Source organism: Babylonia areolata, chromosome 20, assembly GCF_041734735.1.
Source record: "Babylonia areolata isolate BAREFJ2019XMU chromosome 20, ASM4173473v1, whole genome shotgun sequence".
Lineage (NCBI taxonomy): Eukaryota > Metazoa > Mollusca > Gastropoda > Neogastropoda > Buccinidae > Babylonia > Babylonia areolata.
Genome location: NC_134895.1, coordinates 27691665 through 27712212, shown reverse-complemented (window position 1 = coordinate 27712212; position 20548 = coordinate 27691665). Strand labels below are relative to the sequence as shown.

At 43.8% G+C, this 20548-nt stretch overlaps 1 protein-coding gene across 2 annotated transcripts in view; it reads right to left on the bottom strand.

The window, feature by feature from the left end:
* The window catches only part of LOC143295366 (uncharacterized), a 378847-nt gene that overhangs the window by 209047 nt on the left and 149252 nt on the right, over positions 1-20548 (bottom strand). The window lies entirely within an intron of this gene.

The following is a 20548-nucleotide window of genomic DNA, read 5'->3' as shown; positions in this document are numbered from 1 at the left end:
GTGTGTATCAGGGATGAAGGCCTTAGAACGTTCCAGGAAGTCGTAGAGAGGGCTGAACCTTTGCAGAAGCTAGAAGGGGGATCACGGTCTTCAAGACCAGTGCAGGTTCTCTAGGTGGGGGACTCAAGTCTTCGACCATGCCGAAGCGGGGGAACCTGAGCTATTCTCAGCATCCGTTGGTTGAGCAATCACCGCGTTCAGTTGTTCCGCCACATGGCAGCATGGCGTCTGCTCCTAAGTCGGCCACTGCACCGGGTAAGGGGGGCAATCTGTGTTTTTACTGTGGCGAGGGGGGACACTACAAGCGCAACTGTCCAAAGTTAAAGAGAGACAGGAAGCAACAAGCGGCAGTTGGCCACACCCATTGCACTTTTGCAATTGTACCTGTGTTCAGCGCTGAACAAGGTGACCAAGGAGAGATTGGGCCTACCTGTTCAATGTTTCTCAGCCTTGTAGAGGATCGGATAGTCGATTCTATTCTATTCGAGACTCTGGCGCTACATGCACTTTCGCTGATGAGAGTGTGGTACCTCCTGACGCCGAGAAAGGAGGAACGTGTCAGGTGACTGGAGTTGAAAAGTTCTTCAACGCTGCCCGTCCTTATGTTAAGGTACAGATTGCTACACCGTACTTTAAAGGAACTGTGTGGGCTGTGGCACTCCGGAATCCTGCATATACACTGCTCATTGGTAACAACGTGCTTTTCGCAGACAGTACACGACAGGGGGTGTCGACACAGCTACCCAGGGAGGTGCTGGCAGCAGTAACCACACGAGCTATGGCAAGGGATCAGGCGCCCGTCTTACAGCCTACTCAGGGACCGGTGACAGACGTGGTAGCTCTCCACACGGATAGGGAGACTGTCCGCCGTCTTCAGGCCAGAGACCCCACCCTGCAGCAACTGAAACAAGCAACAACGCCCAATATCAACACGGGACGGGAGGGGAAGGCATCTTACACAATGCACGGGGGTCTCTTGTTCTGTGTGTTCCACAAGAACGGGGAGCACTTCAAACAACTGGTGGTGCCTCTGGGCCTCAGACGCACTGTTCTCTCCCTGGGACATGACATACCCATGGCAGGGCATTTGGGAGTTCGGTGGACGCAGGAACGAGTGTGGCAACACTTCTACTGGCCTGGGATGTGCAAGGATGTCCGCCAGTACTGTCGGTCATGTGACGTCTGTCAGCGTACTTCTCTGCATGGCAAGAACCAGCGTGTGCCGTTAGGTACTGTCCCTCTGGTGTTGAAGCTCTTCCAGAAAGTGGGAGTGGACATCGTAGGTCCAATCACTCCAGCCTCTGCGCGGGGCAATCGTTACATTCTGGTGGTCGTTGATTACGCCACGCGTTACCCGTTGCGTTGAAGGGAATTGACTGTCACAGTTGTGGATGCACTGTGGCATATGTGGACCTGAGTGGGAGTACCTTCGGAGGTATTCACAGACAGAGGTACCCAGTTCACAAGCAACGTGATGGCTCAGGTAAATCGGTTGTTGGGGATCCATGGCAGAACTACGACTCCGTACCATGCACAGGCAAACGGTCTTGTCGAGCGTTTCAATGCCACCCTGAAGTAAATGATACAACGCCTCTGTATCGAGAAGACCAAGGATTGGGATCCGTTCATTCCGGCCGTCCTGTTTGCGTTCAGGGAAGTGCCACAGGAGTCCCTGCGGTTTTCTCCCTTTGAGCTTCTGTATGGCCGCACGGTCAGGGGGCCCATGGCTCTTTTGCACCAGCTGTGGACCAAGGAAGCGTCATCGCCTCCAGAAACCCTCACGGAGGTAGAGTACGTGGTGAATCTGCGCAATCGGCTTGAAGAGACCTGTCGGCTGTCACGAGAGAACCTGCAGCAAGCAGCCACCAAATAGAAGCAACCGTATGACAAAAAAGCCCGTGAGCGATGGTTTGAGGCAGGAGACGAAGTCTTGCTACTCTTACCAGAGAAAGAACAAGCTCCAAATTGCTTGGCAGGGCCCCTACAGGGTGATAGAGCGTGTGGGCGACTGGGATTACCGTATTGCAGTCAAAGGAACCCCACGACTCTTTCATGTCAGTCTACTGAAGCGGTACACCTGGAGAGAGGAGTGTTCTGCAGCTGTAGCCCCAGTGATCATGGAAAAAACAGATGGCCATGCAGGCTCTTTAAACTCACAGGGGATTCCACTTCTACCACTGCAAGCAGAAGAGACATGGAAAGATGTCTCTGTCCACACAACCCTCACTCCTTCACAGCAGCAGGAAATCATGGATATCTGTCAGAGTGCTAGTGGCGTTCTCACTGAACTTCCCCTCAAGTGCACAGTGGGGGAGTGTGAGCTGGTTCTGGAGGACATTACACCAGTACGAGTCCGCCAGTACCCACTGCCCCACTCACAGTATGACGTGATCAGAGAGGAGGTCCAATCCATGCTGAAGATGGGGGTGATCGAGCCTGTCACGTCACCTTACTCTGCACCCATCGTATTGGTCAGAAAGACGGGAAGGTTCGCTTCTGTGTGGACTTTCGCCGCCTCAACCGGGTACTACGCTTTGATGCAGAACCGTTGCCCGATGTCGACCAAATTTTTGCAAAGCTGAGCCGTGCCAAGTACTTTTCTAAACTCGACTTAGCTAAAGGGTATTGGCAGATACCCATGAAATAGTGACTGACCCAAGACCGCATTCACGACGCCACAAGGTCAGTTTCAGTGGCTGGTGATGCCGTTCAGGCTGAAAACGGCTGGTGCGATTTTTAGTCACAACATGCGAAGAGTTCTGGGACCACTGCAGTTAGATGATGCCCATAACTTTATGATCTGCTGCTGGTCACCGATACCTGGAATCGTCACACCGAAGTTCTGCAGCAGATATTCTGCCGCCTACAGGAGGTACAGCTGTAGGCGAGATGTACCAAGTGCCAGCTTGGCTGTCCGGAAATCAGCTTTCTTGGACACTTCCTCCATTCTGGTCAGCTGCACCCAGAACAGGACAAGGTAGCTAAGATCCTGGAAGCACACCCTCCTACCACAAAGGAGGAGCTGCGTGCCTTCCTTGCACTGGCTGGCTATTACAGGCGTTTCGTGCCTAAGTTTTCAGAAACAGCCCTACCCCTGACAAACAAGACCAAGGGCAGTGAACTCAACAAAGTTCTGTGGTCGGATGAGTACCAGAAAGCCTTTGACAAGTTAAAAGAGGCGCTCATCAACCCCCCAGTGCTGGTCCTTCCCGACCCTGTGCTGCGGACAGACGCCTCAGGGTTGGCCTTGGGGCCGTGCTTCTTCAGAATCACGGTGAAGGACTACAACCCATAGCTTTCGCCAGCAAGAAGCTCAGTGGAGCAGAACAGCGGTACCACACCATAGAGCAGGAGGCACTGGCAGTGGTTTGGGGTATACGGAAGTTCTATCCCTACCTGTACGGAAGGCATTTTGTGCTTGAGAGCAACCATCATCCTCTCAAATATCTGCACCGTATCCGTCCCGTCAGTCGGCGTCTCATGGGGTGGGCTGTGGAGCTCCAGTCTCACAGCTTCACCTTCAGACACATCAAGGGTGTCGACAACTTGGGGGCAGACTACCAGAGTAGGACTGCGCAGTGACTGGAAATTTGACTCATACTGAGTCACTTCGCCAGAATTAACCTATAAGTTGGCCCAATCCCCATACGATGCCAGGCTTAGCCCTAGCAAATAGTGAGTTACAGCACTTGATCTGTTACTCTAACACGAAAAATGGGGGTGTAAAGGTACTCATCCAAATGAACCACCTCTACACGATTTTCCTTTAACCCTTGCAACTGTCTCTGTAAATCTGTTGAGAAGGGACTGTACACAGCGTTTGCTATTTTCCTGTTTTGTTTTACGGGATTATTTTATAATTAATTCACGAAGCATGTCAACCGTGCATGGCTGTAAGTGTGAATCTCAGATTTGAGATCGACACTTTTAAGGAGAGGGGAAACTGTCGCGTGCGACAGTGTACTAATGGAAGAAAATGAATTTTGGTGAACTTGACCCATCGAATACGTCATGATTTTCATTGTTGTTTTTTTCTTCTTTCCTTCTTTCTTTCTTTCTCTTTCCGTGCATGTGTGTGTGCGTGTGTACGCGCGCGTGAGTGTGTGTTCCTTCCCTCCCTCGTAGTCAGCTCAGGTGGTTTTCTTTTCTCGTGCATGTATACCTGCACATTATTAAGCTGAGCTACAGGTCTGATAATGAAAACTCACCTGTCGATGTCGTGGGCATCGGAAGATGCTTTAATCCTGGCAGTTGCACCCAGTGAGGGAAAGATGGTTTGTTTTTCCAGTCCTGCTCCATTCATTTTGGAGTGAGTTTTTTTGTGGGTTTTTTTGCCGATTCGGTTCGGTTTTGGGGCCTCCAGTGCCACTACATTTCCTGGGTCCGTGTCCGACAAGGAGGTCTGGAACTGCGTTTCAGTTCCAGGGTTTAATCTCCCTTACGTTTTTTCCCCCTCACGATCTCTTGAGGTGAGTCATATTGGAAGAGAGTGAAGAATGCTAGTTTTGTTTTGCTTTTCTATAGAGAGGGAGCGGCCACTGATATGTATTTCAGGTTTGGTTGTTGTTGTTTTTTGTTGCTGCATTTAAAACATATACTTTAATTTCAGTACAGTATGGCCCTACCAATCCTTGTGGATTCAGATTTATGTATATCTGTGTGCACACATATTCTGTTGTTTTTTTGGGGGGAGGCGGGGGGATAATTATAAACGGTTGTATTAAGACATTCGGCTGTACGTGTGAGTGTGTGCGAAACTTCTCTTTGTCTGCTTTAGCACATGCATTGTTTTTCTTGTGCTTGACTCTTGGCTCGTATCTTTGCAGCTCCGAAGAGTGTCAGACGATTCCTGCAGTTTCCCTGGGTGCCGGATGTCCTCTCGGGAGTTTACGGTACTCCCGTGTATCGGCCATCTTCCCGGGTGCTGCAGTCCCCCCTAGTGCCTGAGCATGACCTGGGTACATCATCTGTTGTCCTCGCCCCGCGTAAACTACTGTCTCACTGGGGCGTGCTCGCTGTGTATCCCAACACATCGCCTGCCTGCAGGGAGTCCTGGCGGTTTGTGCTTGCCTCGGACCACTGTGTTCAGGACCAATGCAAGCCCGACATGGACGGTAGAGGATGCGTATGCATGTGAGTAGTGCACAAGAGGGGTGAGTGTGTGTTCGAGCGAATGTGATTTTTTTTCCTCTTTAAAAACAACAAAGCTTGACATAGTGAGGCAAATTATGGGTAGCGGGTTAGGAAGGAAGGGGGTGGGGGGGAATTAAGGGAAATAGTTAAAGCCTCACTGCTGTTTTGGTTGTCAGTATGTCTGTGTGAGTGAGTAAAGTTTTGTATTGTGTATAAATTCTTGGTGTTGTCTGCACTTAATTGAGCGTGCGAGGATCCGGAGACCCATTTTTCTTAAATTTTCTTTTATTAGATTGCGCGGTGCCGGTCGGGTTGTAGGTGGGTCCTCAACCTTTACCGGTCACGTGACACAGGGGTGGGAGTGGGGGGTGGACGCTGAAATCCTTTTTCGTTTCTTTCTTTATTATCTTCTTTTTTTTTAAATGTTCAATACATGTTATAACTCTATAGAATATTTCATTCGAGTCTTATTTTAAATCTTAAATGAGGGGACACAAGCATGTCAACAAGTTAACTTTTTGAACTGTTGTTTGCTACTGATTTAATTTAAGTTCATTTCAGAACAATAAAAGACAAACTGAGAAGGAAAAGGCTTGTGTTTTTAATGTGTGAAGACATTGAAAAACCCCATCCCACTTGATCCCACTGTCCCAAAAAAGGGACGGTTACGTTTTATGTTCAAAATCAAATTTTACTAATTTTTTGTCAAAATAATTGCTAGATATGTTCAAAAGACATAAAAACCAATCGTTTAGCACAAATTGTGTGGAAAAAAGGGGTATAAATGGGTTAAGGCGAAGAGCTAAAACTGCGCGGTGTAGACAAGACTGTTAGGCTGTGTTTACAATCCAACTACTGTTTCGGACAGTTAAGCAACATCGTCTGCTAGAAGTAATATAAACAGTTCAAAATATGTATTGGTAAACATTGCACCATGCCTACCGTTTTTGCTCACTTCAAAGGCAAATTCATTTATGAGAGAAAGAGAGAGAGAGAGAGATCGGAAAAGAGCTTAGCATGGAATCATCACCAGTACATCTTTGGATATAGCGGTGTAAAATTTGAAAGATTCATAAGAAAATCATGAAAGTTCACTTTTTATTTTATAAACCCTTACACCACTTTTGTCAGTCAGCATGTCCGGTGTTTAGCTGGGTCATCTTTTCCAAAGCATAGCTAGAAACTGCCTGTGCAAGAGATTGACTGAAACACAATGAGGTTGCTGTACTCTGACCTTTTAGCATGGTAACCAAATTATCACAGTTGTTGCAGGTAATACCTGAGAGATCCAGTCTGTTAGAGATGTACTGTCAAAGAATGTAAACCAGACCAGGAGGATCTGGAGGATTCACTCAAGTATGCATTCGAACACGTGCGCCGGGTGATTGGCATATAAATCATCGGCAGGCGTGATCATGATAGCCTCTATGTTGTGCAATATATACTTAAGTGAACTGGGAGAGAAAGCTTCCAGATCTGGGCAACAAAGCAACAGAAAATGGAAAGAAAAAAAAATTACGCTCTTGGAAGATCCCGTCGTTTTCTACCCTTAACCAGAAAGGAAAGTACGAATCGTACTTCGGTACAAATTTAAAACGAGATACAGCTGACTAGGTAGGACATCCAACAGCCGAATAATATCGTCAGTAGCGAGCCAGTGGAGGTTCCAAGACTTTTCGGAACTGTGCAGAAGGTACGGCCGTAGCTTTTCTCTCCGGATAAGAGAATATAAGAACAGTTCCTGATCAAAACTTCAACTTAATTTTTCAGCCTCCGTGCTCTGTAGCTGGAATCTGGATGCTTTTCTCTGCCAAAGTACTTCTGTTTGTTGAAAACATCTTTGTCAATCACCTGGCGCACAAGCTCGAAAGCAAGCCTGTGTGTGTAACTCATCTAATTCATCTGAGTCTTGTTTAGATTCTTTGTCAGCACTTCTCCAACAGATTAGACTTCTCAGAGTTTGCCTGCAACAGCTATAGCACGATTTTGTTTTCCATGCTGAAACGTCAAAGCATTTATTCTTTATAAGAGCCTTTCATCCTTTTTCTCTGTTCTGGAGCATGAAGCACCGTTTACCAGCCTTCATATTCAAATACTGTAGTTCCTTCTGTTGTTCACTTTCCTTTTTCTTCGATTGATTTTCTTTCTTCTTCCTTTGTTGAAAACGATGCAGTCTGGATTGAAAATTGCTTTCTCCACTGTCTCAGAGGAACACCTAGAAGTTATTAGCTGCTGAGCAGGTTCTTCATATTCTGTGGAAGTCCTTCAACGACAAAGGTTCTTTGTGAGCAGATTCCCATCCCTTCGCTTTGGTTCTCAGGAACTCGCAGAAATCATTTTCTATGCTATATAGGGAGCTAGCAGTTTCCGTCTGGCTGTACCTTTCAGCTTCTCTTATTGCTTCTCCAACTACAGCTGTTTGTTATTAGTTTCGTTTCTTAATTTTCTGTTGCAAAGCTTTTGCAGTCAGTCTTGAAACATGCTTTTTCCAATGTCTCAGAAGAATGCCTAAAGATTTTGGCTGCTGCTGAACAACTTCATCTTTTGTGGAGGTGTTTAAAGGAGCTGAACAAATTCATCTTTTGTGGAGGTGTTTAAACGGCAAAGTTTGCTTTTTTTATTGAAAAAAAAAAATCTGAAGCGTATATGCCAATCTCCGTCATAACCTTCCTCTGGGCTTAGGTCCTCAAAGATTCGCAGATATGTTCATGCGATGAAGGTAGTCTACAGGTTCAAGCAGCCTCCGTCTAACTATGTCTTGATTGGGGCTTCTCTAACTGAAACTGTAGCCTTTGCTAACTAGAAAACAGACACAAGGCTCTCCAGTCGATTCTTCAACATTTTATAATGCAGCCTCTACTTTTGATGTGAGATTGTTTTCATGCTTGCTCTTTCTTGACACCATTTCTTCTATCTATCATCACCAAGTTCACTTCAGCAGGTACACAAAACAAAGGTGAAGTCATGATACCTCAAACTGTCTACTAGGTAATCAATTGCAAACAGGAGCACATTATTAAACTATCGCCCCCATAAAATCACATTCTTGAAATATTTGCTGTTTGATGATTGGAGAGATAGAAAAGATCTTGCTACATTTATAAGCATCAGGTTGGCCCCATGATAGCCTCTGTTACCTTCAAGACTCCAAGTCATGTGAAAAACAATTGTGAAATCATCACAGAAAATGCGTTTAAAACCAGTCTGCTTTATTCCTTTGAGTGTTATGGGGGAAGTGGTAGATGCTCGGTGGGTTAACTTCATTTCCCTGACTAATGTCGCTTATTTCCACGGTATATACTTTGTATTTTGAACGAAACATCTTTAAATCAGTATTTATGGCATTTTGAACCAGGGGAACATGACATATATCAATGTTAGCCACAAAAACTACATGATTTTGCGACTTTGAAGCGATTCCAGGCAAAAAAGCATTTTCGGGGTAGGGGAAGCAACTCGACCAGTGTGACTCCACAAAGGGTCAAATGTTCATCCAAAGGTACTGAAATAATTTCTAGAAAACCCCTGCAGGTCTCTGTATAAAGATAATTTCGGAAAGAGTGATATTGAAGTGATAAGATAAAACAACCAGACAAATTTACGTTAGATTGTCGAAGATTTGATAGTAGGCCGGGGCGCGAGAGGGTACTCTTATGCAAAGGGCAGTCACTCTTAAGTGTGTTTTTTTTTTTCTTGGGAACATATAAAAATGAGTTCGGCAGTCACCGAAGATCATTTTAAGACTAGTCTACTTCATTCCTGGTGTGTGTGTGTGTGTGTGTTTCTATTAGATATGATTTACAAGGGTTTCAAGTTTGTCTGAATTTCATTGACTGGGGCGCGAGAGGGTACCCTTGTGCCAAGAGCAGTAACTCTGAGTGCATTCCAGGTTTTTTCTTGGGAACACATAAAAATGTGTTCAGCAGACACCGAAGACTGAAGAACATTTTAAGACAAGTCTACTTCATTCCTGGGAGGGAGCCGTGGAGGGGTGTGGTGTGGTGTGGTGTGGTGTGGGGGCGGGTGTGTGTGTGTTGGAGGGGTGGGGGGGTGGGGGTGGGGGCGAGGAGGGGGGGGGGGGAGGGGTTGCACGGGGAGGGGTTGCACGGTAAACCCTCGGCCTTGCGGACTATATTGTATTTCACGTAAGATGGATCACTGCAATGCATCGACCTCAAATTTACATCGGAATCGATAGCAACAACGAAATTAAAGCAATGTGTATAACACATAGATATACAATATAATATAATATAATATAATATAATATAATATAATATAATATAATATTATAATAATATAATATAATATAATATAATATAATAAGACTTGCGAAAAATCGTTGGCTTATAACCCTTGCTGTCGAATGGCGTCGCCTTCAGTTGTGAATCCCGACGGTCGAATTGTATTCGCCTGAAGTGGCGGAAGGGAACAACAGTTCACTTTTAAATTTTCAGGCCATGATTACCAATGCCTAGAATATGTGTGACTTGATTTACATAAAGTTATGGTTGTGAAGGAGAGCTAAAAATCTATGCTAGTGTCCATAATCATTAAAATTGAACACATCTACTGAAATATTTTATGCATGAAGAGGCCAGGGGCAGGGAGGATGTCTGCTTGTTTATAGTCAGAATCTGTCAGAGGTTACTTTGTCAATAGTTAATTTAACACACACACGCACGCACAACACACACACACACACACACACACACACACACACACACACACACACACACACACACACATACAGCGAGAGAGATATATAACGATAACGACAATTATAACGGTTTTTTTTTTTATTCAGAGCCAAAGCCCCTTACTGAAAGAGGTTACATTGAAAAGGGTTGAAGAAAAAATGAGATGACACAATAGAAATCAACCAAAAATAGCTAACACAAATATTCAACGACATTCACGAGGTCACAGTACGCAATCTCTTCAAGTTATACAGATTACATTCATGTCTTGACGACACGAGTAACTTGAACCTAAAATTAGACGGATAATATTTTGGTTGAATCAGTTTTTGTCTGAGGTCACTCAAAGTAAGGGAACATTACATGTCATTCATCTTCCTTACCCCAGATTGCATAAACGGGATGTAGACACAGGTTCATGAAACATACTGTAACTGAAACTATTAGTAGTAACAACAGAAATTCCGAATCTAAAATTTGTCAATGCACATCTTCAATCCCAACTCAATATGTAGTTCAATAGCATGCGATGCATTTTTTTAAAAGTCTAAACTGTGCAAATATATCACTAGTCTGCATGTGATCATGTTAGTCTTGCCACTTACAATCAGTGATTCGTTCTCCGAAACGCTTAACAAAAGCTGTAATATCTTCAACCCCCTGATTATCCCATACAAATGCAGAACTATAAGAATTCAAACACTGAAGAACACTCGTTGCCCACGTCTTCATGCCGTTGTCATTAATATTTGATAATTTAGTATCTTATAAGCTGTGAACGGAAATATCCAAATCCGTGCAAAAAGAGACACTGCCTATGTTTCTGTGCCCCTCTCATCAACTTCCATTTCTAATAACCGAAGCCAGTATCTAATAGCTTTAATTACTGTAGCAACATACAATGGGTATCTTTTTAACTCTCCATAAATCATGATGTTTAGCGTTTTCTGACTTACTGTTAAAAGTTTCTTGCATGCATGCGTATGAACATTTTCTATTTCCTTTAGAGGGACAGCTCCCCAGATTTCTGCCTCATACCGTAATATTGGATGAACTTGAGAATCAAATAATCTATAAAATAAAAAAAATGCACTGAACGTGCTCCGGTCTAGTTTATACAGTATATGATATCAAAATAAGAGCTTTTTTGTACATTATTAGTAATGTCTTGATATGCAAAGTTGAAACTGAGTCCTCTTGAAAAATAAATCCCAGGACACGAGTGCATTAATGACAGTGTTTCTTTCGTTTCCTTTGATCATTTCATTTCTTGCCAAATGCCCTCCCTTATAAAAAGCAACAATATTTGTTCTGTCCATATTTACTTTTAACTGTGCATTTGCTGCAGTAGTAAATAAATCGTTCAGTTGTCACTGTAAACCAAGTGTTTTTGTAGATGGCAAAACCATATCATCAGCAAAAATAGAACAATGCAATCAAATCATAAGTAACACCGTGTTGACAATTCTGCATAATACCTAAAGTTAGCTTGTTAATAAAAAATGAAAACATGTCAGGGCTACAAACATCCCTTTGTTTAACCCCACGAGTTCATTTCATACAATCCGAAAAGTTTGCCCCCGATCTCGTTCTCGCTTTTACTTCATTATACATACTTTGCAAAGAACAATAGAACTTAACACTAATTCCATTTTTCAACAAAAAAGGCCATTAAAGCTTTCTAGAAATAGAATTGAAAGCCTTTTCAAAGTCCGCAAAAGCAACACACACACACACACACACACACACACACACACACACACACACACACACACACACACACACAATGTATTGTATTGTATTGTATTGTATTGTATTGTATCACTTTTTTGTCACAACAGATTTCTCTGTGTGGAATTCGGGCTGCCCCCCACCCACCCCTGCGGGAAACGCGTCCCTACACTGATACCACCACCCACTTTTTGTATTTTTTTCTCCCTGCAATTTTATTGGTTTTCCTATCAAAGTGGATTTTCCTACAGAATTTGCCAGGGACAACCCTTTTATTGCCGTGGGTTTTTAAACGTGCGCCGAGTGCATGCTGCACACAGGACCTCGGTTTATCATTTCATCTGAATGTCTAGCGTCCAGACTCATGGTCTAGAGTGGAGGGATTCGAACCAGTGCCCTCACATTCTCTTGGTTCCTAGGCGGACGCGGTACCCCTATGCCAACACTAGACCAACACTCCACACACATATATTATCGGGTGTCCCCCCAAAAGTGAAAATTTTCTTACTGATAGAGAAACCGAATTCATTGAAAATGTCCACACAGTAACCTTAGGGTATCATCAACAAGTCTGCAAAATATCTAAAAGTTTGGAAGCAAATTATGCGAGTATTTCAAATTCAAAACAGCATGTCAAAAAATCCAATATCAGAGCTGTGCAATGTGATCTCCATCATGTTCATGCCAGCTGCCAGGTGTTGGCATTTGTCAATCAGTGTCAGTCTAAAAATAGCCTGTCTGGGTGTCAAGTCTATTGATTTTTTTTTTTTTAATTGTCGTCTGTATCCAAAATCAGTTCTGTCCAAAGTTTCAGTTTGGAAGGGCTAACCATGCCTTTGAGTAAAAGTGATAAGGTTACCGTTGAAAACTGTTTCAAGGAGAAAGGCAGTGATGGAAGAAGGATCGTAAAGGAATTTCCAGGCTAAGGGTGGAGTCATGTCACTGTAAATGTATCTATCGCTAAAATACGCACTCCGAGGTCAGTAGCACGTAAAATGGCAGTGGGAGACCCAAGACTGCATGTTCGGAGAACAAAGACCGTGCTGAGGAACTGATTCAATCCCAGGAGGAGAACCCAGGGTCCCACAAATCTCTTAGAGAAGTTGCAAGTGATTTACAAGTGAGCAAGTCTTCTGTGCAAAGAATGGCGAAAGAATTTTACGTGCTACTTACCCTATGAATTGCAGGCCGTATTCAGCTGTCTCCTTGGTTTCCTTTCCTCGCTTTTGTATCTTTCAGGGACTCATACCATTTTTCCAAGGCTCTTGACTGGTTCATCTGACACCACTGGAATGGCTACAGTGAATGTGGCCATTTCTGTTACCTTTCCTTTACGCAGTAAGAGGCTTCGTGATTTTTTTGGTTTGAAATTCAACCTGGCTGAGGCAACTAGCTCGTCCAACCGTTTCATATTCCACGGGTGTCATCCTGTTTTGTTGAAAGGACTGCAGTGTCATCCATGAAGGCTTTCAAAGGTGGTATCTGGTATCCGTTGCTGACGTCGGCTTGATCCGTGCCCTTTATTCAAGCCTTCAAGATCACTTCCACTGCCAGCACGAACAGTATTGGAGAAATTGCACAGCCCATGGCTATGCCCACTTCCAGATTGATCAAAATTGTCGTGTATTCCTTGTTGGTGAACTGCATTGAGAAGCCATGGAAGTAACTCTTCGGCATTTCCCTGGTGTTTGTTGGTACATGGTGCATCTCGAGAGCCAGCTGGATCATCTCATGAGTAACTGACCTGTGCGCATTTGCCAGATCCAGCCATACCACGTCTGGGTCCTTATGTGTCTTTGACCTTCGGATTGCATCCCAAATCATTGTGGCATGTTCTACACAACCAGGAACTCCTGAGATGCCACCTTTCTGGACTGACACATCCAGGTACTCATTTTCTGTGAGCTATTCTGAAAAATTTTCCTTCGTCATTCAGGAACGATATTGGTCTGAACTGGCCAGTGGTACTTGAATTCTGCTCTTTCGGGATGTGCACACCATTGGCTATCATCCACTGTCGCTGATCTTCAGGTTCTTCCGTGCCGATCTTATCACTCTGTGGAGACACTCAATGACTTTAGGACATTTTCTTGTACAGCAGGTACGGTATTCCGTTTGGCCCTGGTGATAATTTGGCCTGGTGATAATTTGGCCCTGGTGATAATTTGGCCCTGGGTTTCTTGACCACTTTCTGTACTTTCTCAAGAGTTGGTGGTTTATTGCTGAACTTCTTCACTGGTTTCCGGGGATGAACCAAACCCTTGAGATCTAGTGGTTTCTAGCTTTGTGAATTGGAATATGTTCTCCTGAGATGCTGTTCAAGTGTTTCTTTGTCCACTGTGAGTGTCCCCGATTGGGGCTGCTCGAACAGTTTCCTGGCGAAATGAAAGGGGTCTCGGAAGAAGCAGTCGTGTGTCTTCTTCTTTTTGCTCCTTTTCCTCCTTTCTGATTCTGCTTTACTGAGGGCACCGTGCTTTGCTTTCAGGTCTTTCCAAAGTTTCTGTAGGCCATGCTTCTCAAATTCTGAAGCACTCTTCATCCATTTCTTGAGCTTTCTTTTTGCATTTCGGATGTTGTCCATTTCTCGTTGTCGTCTGGATTTTTGAGATGATGTTCTTGTCTTTGGTTCATTCACTCCATAGGTTTCCCGACAGGCTGCGTACACGATATCTCCGTGTGTGGCGAACTTGTGTTCCAATGTGCTCTTTCCTTCCAGCGGATCAAGTTTTCGGGCTATCTTCTAAACTTACTCTTCCCATTCCGTTTTTGCACTTGCAGGTGGCAAGTTTAGCTTCTGGCGTATGGCTTCAAGATCTTGTACAAATGATTTGTCTGAATTATCAGTGTGGTTTAAATCCTGGCCTTAGTTTTCCGACGTCTTGTATGCTGGTGCAGTGCGCTGCTGAGCATTCGTCAGATTCTTCGTACAGCCCTTTTTGGTCCTATTGATCTTCATGCCACGCTCAGTGGAAAAATTCCGCCCACAGACACATCGGAATTTCATCGGTTCTTAAATCGTAGTCCGTTTACCATTTCGAGTCGTGATTGTGTTGGCGCTGATGTTCATCATTCTCTCCGCCTTTTGGTTATTTCACCTTCTGAGATAAAGATTCGAAAAGATTTACAGATGCCATAAAATGATCATTTGCACTTGTTCCTGAATTAGATGGTGTGTGTGTGTGTGTGTGTGTGTGTGTGTGTGTGTGTGTGTGTGTGTGTGTGTTTGTGTTTGTGTGTATGTGCGTGTGTGTGTATGTGCGAGTGTGTGTGTTAGAGACAAACATAGAGAGACGCGAACGTATGAGTACGTGTGTGTGTGAGTGCGTGTCTGTATGTCGATTTACATTTATTTGCTTATTTATTCATGATCATTATTGTCTTTTTATTATATCTGTGTATTCTATTATTTTCTTTTCCCGAATTTTATCTGGCTTTACTACCTGCTTACCTTTTATAAATGTTATTCGTGTTTATTCATTTGTTTATGTAGGTATTTATATATTTATTTATCCATTTATCCATTGATTTGATGATGTATCCATTGTGCACTTTTTTTCTCTCAAGGCCTAAGCGCGTTGGGTTACACTGCAGTTCAGGCATCTGCTTAGCAGATGTGGTGTAGCGTATATGGATTTGTCCGAACGCAGTGACGCATCTTTCAGTAACTGAACTGAACTGAACTCTTGAATTGGAAACATATGTGAAACGACTTTCAAGGTCACCATTACATACACTTAGAGAATGGGCAGTAAAAATACAATGTACAGTAGTATTTTCAGAAGTTCTTGCATTCAAATCTCCACATGATAACAAATCAAGATCATCTAAAGATAACAAAAACACTCTCTTCCAACATATCAATTACTTTGTCGAAACTGCACATACTAAAATACGGTGCAATTTCCGGAGTAACATACGTGTACACAAGTAAAACATTTTTACTGAAACCAAAGAAACTTTTACCCAACATAACTGCCTTGCAATAGTTACTGTTACAATCCATACTGGACATAAGCAAGCGACGTTTCTCGTACATATTATTCTGGTTGAACACCTTCCCTGTCCTGACTGCTGATTTCACATACAACTTATATTATTTTTAATGCAAGATTCAAACTTTTCCACACATGTTTCTACAAGACAAATAAAATCAAATAATAAGACATACTGAACAAAATCTGAATCACCCAGCTTCGGAAACAATCCACAAATGTTCCAATGAAGAAATGAAATAGTATTTGCAATGCATCCAAGATTCCACATTATCTTCTCGCTCATCCATCTATAATCATGTTATTCCACGCATTCGTTCTCACGAACAACATTCTTATCTAACTTTGAACTACCCTTTTTACTATCCAAATGTAAATCTATGTTGTTGGTTGTTGTTTTTTTAAATCATGTATTCCATCCATCAACATTAGGCAGTTACCATCATGCTCACAGTCAGCACCATCCTCGGTCACAATCGCCCTTACTGTTTAATCTGTTCAGGTTATGAAGAAGAAGAAAGACGTAAAGAAAATAGAGAAGTGAAGAAATAAAGATCACACACACGCACACATGAATGCCTACTGGTTGTGCCCGCACGCATGCACCCCCCCCAACACACACACACACACCCTCACACACACACATCAAAGCCTTCTGTTTGTAAAATAAATATCGCCTGAAGACGGCACTGGAAATGCAAAAAGAAAAACAACACAAAACGGGGGAAATATTTGGAAAAAAAAAAAAGAAAAGAAAAAAGAAACCCAACAGCAAAGCAGCCCAGCAGTCAGAAACTGAAGAGAACATAAAAGCTGAAAAGGAATAATCAATTTCACTCCGATGGACTGCAGAGTCAGCTCTTACTTCCATCATCTGCCGTCGTTGCTGCAACTCACTCCATGTATGACCGTTTTCAGTCTCGTCTTGTTTGTAGCCATACTCCATTTTCGAGAAACCTATGCAGACGTTCACCTTTTCGTTCTTGGGGTGTCATCAGACTTGCGAACTAAAGATGCCAGTCCCCTGTGCATGCAAGATATTTGGCGCACTGCCAGTTCATATCAATATCACCATTTTCTGCATTATCATCATTGCTGTTGTTGGTGGTGGTGTTCTTGTAACTCCCATGTTGTGACATTCTTTTTATTCGCATTGAGTAAACTGCAACGGTGTAAATCAGTGTAAATCTCTCTCTCTCTCTCTCTCTCTCTCTCAAATAAACACAAGACTAATACAGGAACTGATACAGATCTTAAAAGTCAGCACAAAAACCAAAGAAAACAAGGAGAATGATGGGTGAGCGAGCAAGTGAGCGATCCCGAAAGCGAGAGAGACAAAAAAATCTTTATTTTCGAAGATAATTGATAGGCACTGTCGCGCTTTTTTACATCCAGTCCCGGCCGCGCTGAACAGGGTTTATACTACACAATGCTACATGAAGTAATAAGCATGCACTACGCAATACTACATAAAGGCATGAGCATGGTAATAATAAGATACATACTAAACTGAAAAGAAAAGGAAAGAAACACACACACTGCATACAGGGTGTATGTTATCAAATACTATAGTAATGTAAATATGAACCAGTAATTTTCATAGAAATACGCACAGCAATAATGTGGGGAAATGCTCTTCACCAAAGGGAGCATCATCCCATATGCCTATGAAGTACGAAATGAATGTAAAATGTAACGGGTGAACGACACACACACACACACACACACACACACACACACACACACACACACACAGAGTTTATTTCACATTTCCAGTTGTGACGAATCTGGTCAAAAAGCCAATCCCTGCTCCCTCCAGTCCCCCTCAGCGCCCCCTGCCCGGTCCCACCATCTGCCATAAGTTGTGGGTGTTGTGTAGTCTGTCAACAACGTTCCTCCTCAGCACCCCCTGCCCGGTCCCACCATCTGCCATAAGTTGTGGGTGTTGTGTAGTCTGTCAACAACGTTCTCCCTCAGCGCCCCCTGCCCGGTCCCACCATCTGCCATAAGTTGTGGGTGTTGTGTAGTCTGTCAACAACGTCACCACTCAGTGACCCTAACCTTCCATCCATCAATACCGTCTGTGACACCGTTATATATTTAACCCACTGATCGACACTTTCGTCACGAAAAATAGGGGGAAAGAACCAAGTGGTGGCCGACATTAACACATCGACTTGCGTCGTTCCCATTGTTGGCTATTCGTGCTGTCGTGTGCACGCCGCACCACGCTCTCTCATCAGGCATCTAGCTTCTGATGAAGGAGGATTTAACTGCACGTGCTTACGCGTGCATGTGTATGTGTGTGTGTGTGTGTGTGTGAATAAAAAACATCACCGTGAAAGTCAGACACCCAGCACAAGAGCTTGGAGAGAATTGCTTTGCAACCCCTTACCCACCCACAAAACTTACACATTTTCTATTCCATTCAAACGTTCTATCCACAGCCAATGGTTAGATAGTTTTACCACTGGTCAAATGGAAAGAGAGACAGAGAGAGAGAGCGAGCTTCGTTCTTTCTTTTGTCGACACTCAGGACAGACCGTATGCTTCTACGTCTTTTCTGTGTGCTCTCAGATTCTCAACCGACAATACGATCAACTGAACTGCAATCGGTTCACATCATGTACAGTTATCCCGTGCTGCTATCAGCAGTCTGATTACTACTAACACACACGTCACATCTCCCTTTCTTCAGGAAAGCAAATAAAAAAGCTTTGCTTTTTTTTTTTTTTTTAACATTTTAAACTTTCAGTCCTTCAAAATGAATGTCTTTTCCCGACCTGTCTTAAGGTAAATCACTAATCATTCTGTCCCTCCCCCTGACTAATTCTTTAAGTTATATTTATTCTTCATCCTATTACAGTCCATCTTCATAATCATTTCCATGTGCCATTGTGCTATTTCCGTTTTTATCTTTAGAATATAGACAGTGTTCATTTCGATTCATACTTCAGGAAATCTGGTTTCTTGCTTTGTCTGCCAGACCTTGTTCGGTAAGGACTAACTGGTTTGGTGGGTTGTTCTGGGTGAGTCAGTTTTGTGGTTACTTCTGGCTCCTTGGTGCTGATTGTCTCAGACTGGTTGGTGGCTGTTGGTTGGTCTGAAACACCATGCTCGGATGGTTGTGCTGAAGTTCTGACATCTGTCTGTTCTGCCTGTGAACTTTTTCCTTCATCCTTCTTCCTCCTCTTTCTGTTGTCTGATTCAGATGGCTTTCGATTGTTTTGTTCATGCTGCTGCATGGTTACTTTCAGCATCTGTTTTGCTGACCTACTGATTGCATGTTGGTTTTCCAGCGTCTTTTGCTGTTGGTTACCGGAAAAGGTATGCTGTTGCTGTTCGGAAATCTGTCTTCCCAATCCATCAGTGTTGACTGCATGTGGTAGCTCCGTTTCTCGCGTGTCCCGTAGCTGTCGACGGTTCCTTCGGTACTGACGTCCATCCTCTGTACAGATATTGTATGACCGGATGTTCACTTGAAGGTCTACTTTGGCGCTGATCCACTTTTTAGATCCTGGAGGCTGGAACTTCACTATCTGTCCCGGAATTAGTTCAGTCAGTTCCACTGCACTTTTGTTGTAATAGTTTGCTTGTTTCAGCTTTCTTTTTTCAAGCTCTTTCTCGACTGATACAACTGCAAGTTTGAGTAGTTTCTTTGAAGTTGGAACCTGAGTTCTTGTTGTTGTTTGAGCAGGCGAACTGTTCATAGTCTCTGTAGGGATGTTTCGTAACTCCAATAGAGCTAGGAATGGATCTTGATGGTTGTGTTCTGCCTTCTTCATGCACATCTTTGCTGCTGTCACTGCACTCTCTGCTTTCCCGTTGGACTGTGGGTAATATGGGGAACTTGTGACATGGTCAAATCCGTATGTTTTGCTGAACTTTCCAAACTGGGTGGATGTAAACTGAGTTCCACAGTCTGTTGTCAGTCGTTCTGGGATTCCATGTCTTGCGATGTATCTCTTCAAGCAGGTGATGACTTCCTTGGCTTCTCTTGTTTCCAGGCGATCAAGCTCGAAGAAATCTGAGTAGTGATCCACTGTGACCAGGTACTTGTGGCTGTTGTGTTTGAAGACATCACAGGCGATATGTTGCCAGGGCAGGTCAGGGATCTCTGTGCTGATGAGCGGCTCTTTCTGCTGACCACGTTGGAATGTGTTGCTGATGCTGCATTTCTTGACAAAGTCTTCAATGTCCAAGTTCACCCTGGACCAGAAGACTACCTCACGTGCTCTTCTTACGCAGCTCTGGATTCCTGAGTGACTTGCATGGAGTTTCTCCAGGATGTCGGCTCTTTCTGTTTCTGGAACCACCACTCTGTGGTTTTTGAAGACAAGACCATTCTGGACAGAAAGTTCTTCCTTGAAAGGAAAGTAGTATTGTAGTTGCTGTGAAAGTTGCCGTTTTTCCTCTGGGCAGCCTTGTGGGATGACAGCTTTGAGAGTTCTCATGGTTGCGTCTTCTTCGGTTGCTTGGTGCAGACTGGTGAGTCTCTCTTGGTTAATGGCCAGTTCTTGGCATGAATCTGTGTTCTCCAGTTCTGTGTAGAATATTGCTTCTTTGTGGGTGACTTGCTGTTCTGTCTTCCCACTGACTGCTCTGTTGAGGGTGTCAGTCAGGTACATCTCAGCTCCACGTTTGTATACTACCGCGTACCTGAACTTCCGAGTTCAGAGTAGCATCTGTTGGATCCTCTTTGGTGCTGAGAGTAGGCTTTTCTTGTGAATCGTTTCTAGTGGTTTGTGGCCCGTTTCAACCAGGATGTCTCTTCCATACATATCTCTCAAATCCTTCCAGACCGAAGAGTATTGACAACATCTCCTCGATGTGGGCATAGCTCTTCTCTGTCTCGGTCAGTGCTCGTGATGCATACTGGACAGGTTGACCATCCTGCATGAGACACGCTCCTAGTCCACACTGTGAAGCATCACACTGAAGTGTAGTTGTGCACTTTCCTGAAGAGTCAAAGTAGCGAAGTACATGCGGCTC